At 34.0% G+C, this 9,019-nt stretch overlaps 1 pseudogene across 1 annotated transcript; it reads left to right on the top strand.

Annotated features, from left to right (window-relative positions):
• Positions 1–5,545: 5,545 nt before the first annotated feature.
• LOC146931312 (putative disease resistance RPP13-like protein 3) lies at positions 5,546–8,441 on the top strand (annotated as a pseudogene). The gene has a single exon (XR_015006634.1). The product of XR_015006634.1 is annotated as a putative disease resistance RPP13-like protein 3 (transcript).
• Positions 8,442–9,019: the final 578 nt, after the last annotated feature.

Here is a 9,019-nt window from a genome sequence, read left to right as displayed (position 1 = left end):
AGGGACTTATTTGTATTTAATCCTGAGTCAGGGACCTATGTGACAGCGAGGTGTAGAGTCAGGGACTAAAGTGACTATTTTCTCTTTAAAAATTATTTCTGAAACTTAAACAAGTTTATATACTCAAGAAAGTTCTTGGTAAGAGTTAAACAAATAAAAATATTGATTAATTAATAAATAAAGGACCAGAGAACTCAAAAAATGTTCATATTGAACGACATTGAATATGAATTATGAAAAATATTCACGTGAGAGAGAGAGATTGAATTCTTTTGTATTGTAAGCTCTTGCCAATTGCCTTGATATGTTGCTATATTTATAGATGGCTGGAGTCTTTGAAGCTCACTTGAAATATACATAAACATACGGTTGTTGTTTGTACGTTCCGAAACAACTCATGTGCATTTGCTTTGTTGCTTGATGCGCAAGGTTGCAAAAAATGTGTTATTCCAAGTGAACAATGTTCTGAAGAACATTCTCTTCTTTCCAAGCCTTTTAAGACAACCAACGTGAGGTTGTAATAATACAGCTATGATTAGTTGTAAATTGATTGAACATAATGATGTCATCCTTATATCTTTGTAGTTTCACCAGAATGTTCTCAAGAACATTCTTTCTTTGCAAAACAATTTTTTCTTCTTTCTTTAAGAACACATGATGTAATAATCCAGTTGTGATCTTATGTTTAATGGATGAGACATAATGACATCATTTTTATCCCTTTGTAGTTTTACCAGAATGTTCTCAAGAACATTCTTTCTTTGTAAAACTATTTTTCTTCTTTATTTAAGGCACATGCTTTTTCAATATTTCTTTAAATGCAAGGCTTTTATGTAATCATGTGATATTCTTTCCATTTATGTCATATATCAAAGTATCTTCTTTTGGTGAGACATAGGGAATATTTTGTTCTTGAATTTGTACCACAAAGTTCATTGATGTCATTTTGCTTATTTGCTTTGATAAGGACGTTTTCAACTTCACTTGTAATCTTAGAATGTTCTTCTCTTTAACAAGAACATTCTCATGAAACATTTCTCACAAAACACACTAGTAGATAACAAAATAATAATTGTAATATTTTTGTTATCTTTTAAAACATCAAATGAGGATGTTTTCTTCATTTTGTATGACCAAAATGATATTTGTAGGAACATGAGAAACCTTTCTCAAAGTCAAAATTACTTTGATTGATTGTTGTTCTCCAAATCATATATTGAATAGTGATAGAGGATTCTTGGACCATCATGAGTATTTCAAGATAGAATCTCAAAGCATATGATCATGAATTTTCTTCTTTGATCATTCTCCGATCAATATCATGAATGAATAACTTAATAAATAATTCATTCATGAATTGATTTTTATAATATAAATTCATTTATATAAATTCATTCATTCATTTATAAATTCATGAATGACTTTTTTTTTAAAAAAAATATAATATAAATTCATTTATATTAATTTAGAAATAAAAATAAAAATTTGAAAATTAATTTTTGAAAATAAAAAAAATTCAGAATTTTTTTATTACAAAAAATATTTTCCAAATTTTAAATTTTTTGTTTAAAAAATAAAAATGACCTTTTAATTTTGAAAATTTCGTAAAAAAATGATTTTTTCTAATATTTTAATTTCAAAAAAGATTTTATAAAAATCTGAAATAAAATTTTTGAAAAAAAAATGAATTTTTTCTAAATTTTTTAAAAATTTTGTATCCAGATTTTTAAAAATAAAATATTTTCCAGAATTTTTTTTTGTAGAAAAATGTTTAAATTTTTTTTTGGAAAAAAAATCTGACTTTTTTTTTTAAATTTCGACTTTGTTTTTTCTAATCTTAACTCTTTTTTATTTTGAAAATTAAACTCTAGAATCTTTAAAAAAAATTAATTTCGAAAAAAAACCTAATATTTTTCTGATTTTTTTAATATTAGAATTTTTTGGAAAAAATCTGAATATTTTTCTGATTTTTTGGATTTTTTATTTTTGAAAATTAATTTTTCAGATATTTTAAAAAATAAAATATGATGTGGACAATTAAAAATAAATAAAAATTAAAAAGAAAAGCCAAGTCAGCGCCACATATGCGCATTTGATGAGTTGGATGGAGGAGGGGTGTTTTCCGAAAAAAAAAGTTATACAAGGATGCAAATCAAACCGAAAATTTTATAGGGGCGAAAACCAGAAATGACCTATATTACAGGGGTGAAAAACACTATTAACCCTAACTCTGATACTCTTTTGACATGTATCGATGGCGTATCGCGTTATATCAACTCGTTGGCATGTATCAAGTACGACTCATGATCATTTTTCCACCTATCCGTGCTTAAGAGATCCACATACAAAAACTAAAAAAGCATAACTCTCCTAAATCACTAAATACCTTGAGATGAATCCCTTCCTTCTACATTGAGATGAATCAATATTAGTATACACAATTTTCTTCACTGTCTCCTTAATCTGAAAATAGAGGTGCTATTATCAATACAGCCACCACATGTTATAAATGGAAACACTGATTAGAAAAACAAACAAATAGAAACTGATAAAAGAAAATTGATGTCACAATGCAATGCTTAATCAACTGAAAGGATAAGGTTCTCCTGAAAACCTCTAGCTCACATGGATGAATGTACGCTTGAAGATGGTTTCTTTGCAGCTGTAGGGAAGACCTAGAGGAAAACTACACAAAACAACATCAAACATAAAGATTATATCACTTTTAAATCCCAAATCAAAGTAAATTATGACTTTCAAGTGACCAAATTGCTAAAAGTAGATAGAAAAGTGTGTATACTAATATATCCTATTTCTAGGCAATTAAACATATTTTCATTTTGAGAGAACTAGAATAAAGGATCAATTAAACATTCCATGACAAAATTAGCCACACTACTACTATTCATGCTTAAAAGAAAGCAAAATAAAATCTTGATAGATTAGACATATATCAAAATCCTCATTATGTAATGCAACAATACCACATTTCAGTTTATATTTTGAATCCCCTTCACCTTTGCTCCAGTTGAATGCGTATCTATGATGAAATGTGACAAAAGTGCTTCAATCAAATAGATTTGACGGATGCTAAGGGCAGAGTCTATTAACCACTGGTGCAAACATGAACAACGAACACGATATTGACTCGGACACTTCGACACTGATAAAATTTGAAAAAAATTAATGAATTAAATGTAATCGCATATGTTGGTGTCGAACATCGACACGTGCGCAGACAACAAACACGCTTTCCATTAGAAGTGAATGTGCTATAGAGAGCCGAGTTTTCCATAAGGAATCCAATAAGTGGATGGTGCAATTGGAGTGTGTTTATATCAATATTCAAAAGTAGTTCCATGAATAAGGCATTGCTATGAAATTAATCTTATGAAATAGTTTAGTTGAACAGATCAATCATTAAAAACAAACCCTACGTGGCTCCTCCACGCCATCCTCCGTTAGGGTCACTTGACGGCTGGGACCAAAAGCGTGGATGGAAAATTGTAGGGGGCCATTATTCGACGGAATTTTTTTGGGAGACTAAAAGTGAAATTTGTGATATTTATTAGGACTGAAACATATTTAACTGTAAAATAAATATCTGCATTTCTTTGAAATGTCTAAAATACGTAAGGGATCTCATGACTTAGGGAATCCAAATTCCTTTTTTGCCTAAACTACTGATTAATATATATTTATGATAAGTATTTGGTCCTGATTCTCTTGAATAAATATATATGAGATGACACTGCATAATGATGCTTCAGTATACTTCTACCAATTCGCAGGTCTGTCTGGGAGAGGTAGAGTGACTGCAGAGAAATTCATAGTCATCTGGTTCGCGTGTATTTAAGTTATTTGAAAAGGTCGTAACGAGAGGATTTTCAAGAACAAAGTAAGATCAACGTAAGATTTGTTAGAAGAGATATACAAGAATATTGTCTTGGAAATGGCTGAAAAGCAAAATGACTAATTTTAATTACTCTTAATCAATGGATTTTAAATCCACTCAATTGTCAGGGAGTTTGAAGTATTTATGATCTGGTCAACAGTGAGTGAAGAGTCTTTCGATCCGAGCAGTTGGTGCTGCTTAATTAGCAACCAGATGGGTGGTTTAAGGTTGGCGTACCAACTCATGTAAGATATTGATATGACTTTGACAAGAGTTTATAAAGAGGAGACACTCCTCACCTTATAAACCGGTTGTGTAAGGATGAGTTAGACCCAAATTTCAACAAGAATTGGTCTTGACTACCTTAAGAAAAGTCTGTGTTCGGAAACCCTCCAATGCAATGGCTGCAATGCTGCAAAATTTGGAAGTTAAGAATGGATGTGAGCTCATTGTAGAGTAATTAGAATTAGTGCTTGTTTGATTCAGGTTTCTAAGTTGTTAGCACAAACTTTCACAATTTTTTATATGTCTTTCTTTTCCATTAGAATATAGCACAAACTCGGTTTATCTCTCAAATTTTTCTAACATAGTCAATGATACAGTAGGTGTGAGCAAACTTTTCTAACAAAGTTTTTAATGTAGGTTTCACAAATGTTTAATTATTCCAAACTCATTGAAACTCCGTTCATGTGTATTAACAAATTATATTATCATTATAAAAAATCCATGACGGTGAAGTTTTGTCCTTAAATATAAGACTATCTACACATTTCTAGATGCATTTATTTTTCTTTTTTCAACTATACCCTTATTAATACTACCAATTATCTTAGAATATGAAAAATCAACATTAAATAAATTTATACAAAAAAGACAATTTAGTAATAGTAACACAATTTACAGATAAATTAATTACTTCAACAACTTTTCTAAATAAAGTGATTGTTATAAGCTATTTTTATAAAAAGAGGACTTAATTGCAGTTTTGGCCCCCTAATAAAAAAAACTACAAAACCGCCCCCTAAATTTTGCAACTATAGCAGTTTTGGTCCCCCAAGACAAAAAATAATAAAAAAATAACACGTGGCACCTCACTTAGGGTGCCACGTCAGCGTAGACCAAGTCAAAATTGGCCTTGGGGGCCAAAACTGGCACATGTGCAAAACTTAGGGGACGGTTTTGTAGTTTTTTTCTTAGGGGACCAAAATTGCAACTTTAGAAAAGTTAGGGGGCTAAAACTTCAATTAAGCCTAAAAAGAGATAGAGCGAGTAAGTATTTGGTCAATTGGTCCTGATTCTCCTGAATCAATATTTATAAGAGAGTGGGTTTGAGTGGGACCTCAAACCTTGAAGGTTGGCATTTAAACTGCAGTGTCATGTATCATAGTCCAAAACAAAGGAGGGCCTCACTGATACAGACACATTAATTAAAAAAACAAAAAAAAATATTGATGAGGCAATTAAGTGATGGTACAATTGAACTTTATTGTTGTTTGCTAGTAGCCAGAAGACAACATAAGTATTGACTTTAACATATGCCTATGTGAATTATTGAGGCGAAATTTCCTAGATTCCTTCCTTCCTATTTCCTGATTTCACACTACGTACAAAACACACTTTCATAGGATATTATATAACAGCTATGTTTTCCTTAATCCTTAATAAGACATGTAACAATCACAAAAAAAAAAAAAAAAAAAGCATTTTCCTCTTACACATATGGCAAATAGTGTGGTGGCATTCCTTTTGGAACATTTATCGCAATTGCTGCAACACGAAGCTAATTTGCTGTTTGGCGTGGAAGATAAAGTCATATCCCTTCGCAACGAACTCGAAATCATTAATGTCTACCTCAAAACTTCCTTTGACGGGAAGACGAAGAAGAAGAACAACAAAGAAATAGAACAAAAGGTTCTGAGTCAGATCAGAGATGTCGCTCATGTAGCCGAGGATGTCATCGACACATTCGTTGCCAATGTTGCCATATACAACAAGAGAAACATGATGGGAAGAATGTTTCACAGCGTTGACCACGCAAAAATGATCCACAAGGTAGCAGAGAAAATATTAGAGATCAAAACCACTCTCAAAGAGATCCATGAAAACAAGATCAGATACTGTCCAGAAAGTAGTGATCAATCAACTGTATTAGCAGCAAGAGAAGAGGAGGACGAGAGGACGCGGTCACTTCACAGATTAAGAAGATACGTGGAGGAGGAAGATGTAGTTGGATTTTCCCATGAATCTAAGGTAGTCATCGGTAGACTCGTAGAGGGTGGTTCGTCGAGTCTCAAAGTCATTTCAATCATTGGTATGGGTGGATTGGGCAAAACCACTCTTGCACGAAAAGTCTATAACAGTGATCAGGTGAAGAAACGCTTCAATTGCTGCGCATGGGTTTATGTGTCAAACGAGTGTAAAACTAAGGAACTTTTGCTTGGTCTTCTTCAAAATTTGATACCAAACGCAGAATATAACAACAAGAAGGGTAAGAAGGGTAAGAAGAAACAAAAGGAATTAGCTAAAGATTTCTCTAGCTTGAGTGAGGATGAGATGAAGAAAACTCTGCGAGAAAGTTTGAAGTTGAAAAAGTATCTGCTTGTCCTCGATGACTTGTGGAAAAGACAAGATTGGGATGAGGTAAAAGATGCTTTTCCCAATGGAAACAAAGGAAGTAGAGTATTGATAACTAGTCGTTTGAAAGAAGTCGCATTGCATACAGGTCGAGATCCTCCACACTACCTTCAATTTCTCACTGAAGAACAAAGTTGGGAGCTCTTCTCCAAAAATGTTTTTAGAGGAGAAGATTACCCTTGTGATCTTGAGTCTCTTGGTAGACAAATAGTTAAAAGTTGTGGTGGGTTGCCACTCTCCATCGTGGTGCTGGCAGGACTTCTGGCAAACAAGGAAAAGTCATACAGAGAATGGTCCAAATTGTTGGGTCATGTGAATTGGTATCTTACTCGAGACGAGACGCAAGTCAAGGATGTAGTACTTAAACTCAGTTTTGAAGACTTGCCTTCAAGATTGAAACCATGTTTTCTGTATCTAGGGGTATTCCCTGAAGATTCTGAAATACGTGTAAGGCGATTGTTGCAACTATGGGTTGCTGAAGGATTTATTCAAGAAATAGGGACTAGAGATCCAGAAGATGTTGCTGAAGACTACTTGTACGAGCTCATCAATCGTAGTTTAATCCAAGTAGCCCGAGTGAAGGGTCTCGGAGGCGTGAAAACATGTAGGATCCACGATCTTCTCAGAGATCTCTGCATATTAGAGAGCAAAGAGGACAAGATCTTCCAAGTTTGCACAAACAACGACATTTTAATCCCCACAAAACCTCGCAGATTGTCCGTCCACTCTAACATGTCTCACTATGTTTCTTCAAGCAACAATGACCATTCATGTGTCCGTTCTTTGATGTGCTCTGACGGGGACTTCTTCGTTTCAAGCAATGAGTGGAAATGGCTTAGCAAAGGCTTCAAATTGGTTCGGGTGTTAGCTCTTGCAGGAGGTAGTTGTCAAAGGATTCCTTCCAACTTGGGGAGTTTTATCCACTTGAGGTACCTCAGATGCTCGTATGTTAGAAATGTTCCAGATTCTATATGCAATCTCCAAAGCCTAGAAATATTAGAATTTGGACGTTCTCCAACCATGTACTCATTTTCTCTCCCCTGTGGAGTATCAAAGCTCAAACATCTAAGGCATGTGTATACTTGCGGGCCTATCGGGCCTATCATGCTAAGTGTTCCTCGTTCTAAATCAGATGGTGGTGTTATGTGGAATCTTCAAACTATCTCTTTCATTGTACTTAATAAACAAACAACATATCTCATAGAGAAAGGAAGTTTCCCTAAACTAGAAAGATTAGGTTTGTTTATCTCAAACTTCAAGGTCGATGTAGCCAAAATGTTATTAAGCTTACAACAAATGAGACAATTGAATAAGCTAAAAATAGTCTTTTCAGGGGAGGATTTTCCACACTCGCGATGGAAGTTCAATTGCAAGCATGAGGGAGTGTTACAAAATCTGATGCACTTGAGTCAACTGAGCATACTAAAAGTTGTCAATGCCATAAACCTTGCAACGTATGCAATCATGTTTCCTCCTAACATTACCAAGTTAACATTCAGGTGTTAGTTGCTTGAATGAAGACACGATGAATGCTATTGGAAATCTCACCAAACTCCAAATTTTCATCATAAAAGGAGACAAGTGGTTTACTGATAGTTGGTTTTCGGATTTATATTTTGATCTTAATTGTGTTGAAAATGGTTTCCCACAGTTGGTGGTGTTTCAGATGACAAGTATGCCTATCCGAAACTGGAAATTAGCCAATGGTTCAATGTCACACCTTCAAAGCCTCTCTATTAAGAATTGTGCTAAGTTGGATAGCCTTCCAAGTGAATTGTGGTCTTTGACTGCGTTAAGAAAAGTCTATGTTGGGAGACCCTCAAATCCAATGGCTTCACTGCTACAAAATTTGGAAGTAGAATGGATGTGAACTCACCGTAGACTCAATGGAAGCGTAGGACTTGGAAGTGAAGTACTTTGTTGGAACAAAATGTGTTTAACAATGAACCTTAAAGAGTTTTGATGATAACAAGGTATTAAAAATTGTAAATTGGACTAGCTAATATTTGTTCAAGTGTACAGGACCACAGTTAAAAAGTTACATCATTGGTTGGTTCTGAATGAGCAAATAAAGAGAAAAAGGAAATGAAGCTTAGATGATTCTGAAGGCAAAGCGCTCCTGAAGTCAAGCTGCTCCTGAAGAAATACCGCTCATGAAGTAAAGCTGCTCCTGAAGAATAGTGCTTCTGAAGACAAGAGGTCCAGAAGCCACATCATCAGAAGCTGAAGAAGCTGCAGAAGCTGCTTCATCAGAAGCTACATCATCAGAAGCTGCCTCATCAGAAGTCATTTCACCAGAAGCTGAAGATCAATTGGATTTGCAAAACATTCAAAGATTGAAGGATCTACATTGCAAAAGATGTCTATTGGTCTCGAAAACACAGCAGAAAATCAGTGGAACATTGCAACGGCCATTTCAAAGGTGTTTGAAGGCATGTGCTTGCAATTTGGACGAAAGCGTTGACATTGTACTATTGTACGAATTGTACA

This window comes from Medicago sativa, chromosome 4, assembly GCF_051527215.1.
Source record: "Medicago sativa cultivar Bolivia chromosome 4, Bolivia_mono, whole genome shotgun sequence".
Taxonomy (NCBI): domain Eukaryota; kingdom Viridiplantae; phylum Streptophyta; class Magnoliopsida; order Fabales; family Fabaceae; genus Medicago; species Medicago sativa.
This window is presented reverse-complemented; position numbering and strand designations above follow the sequence as displayed.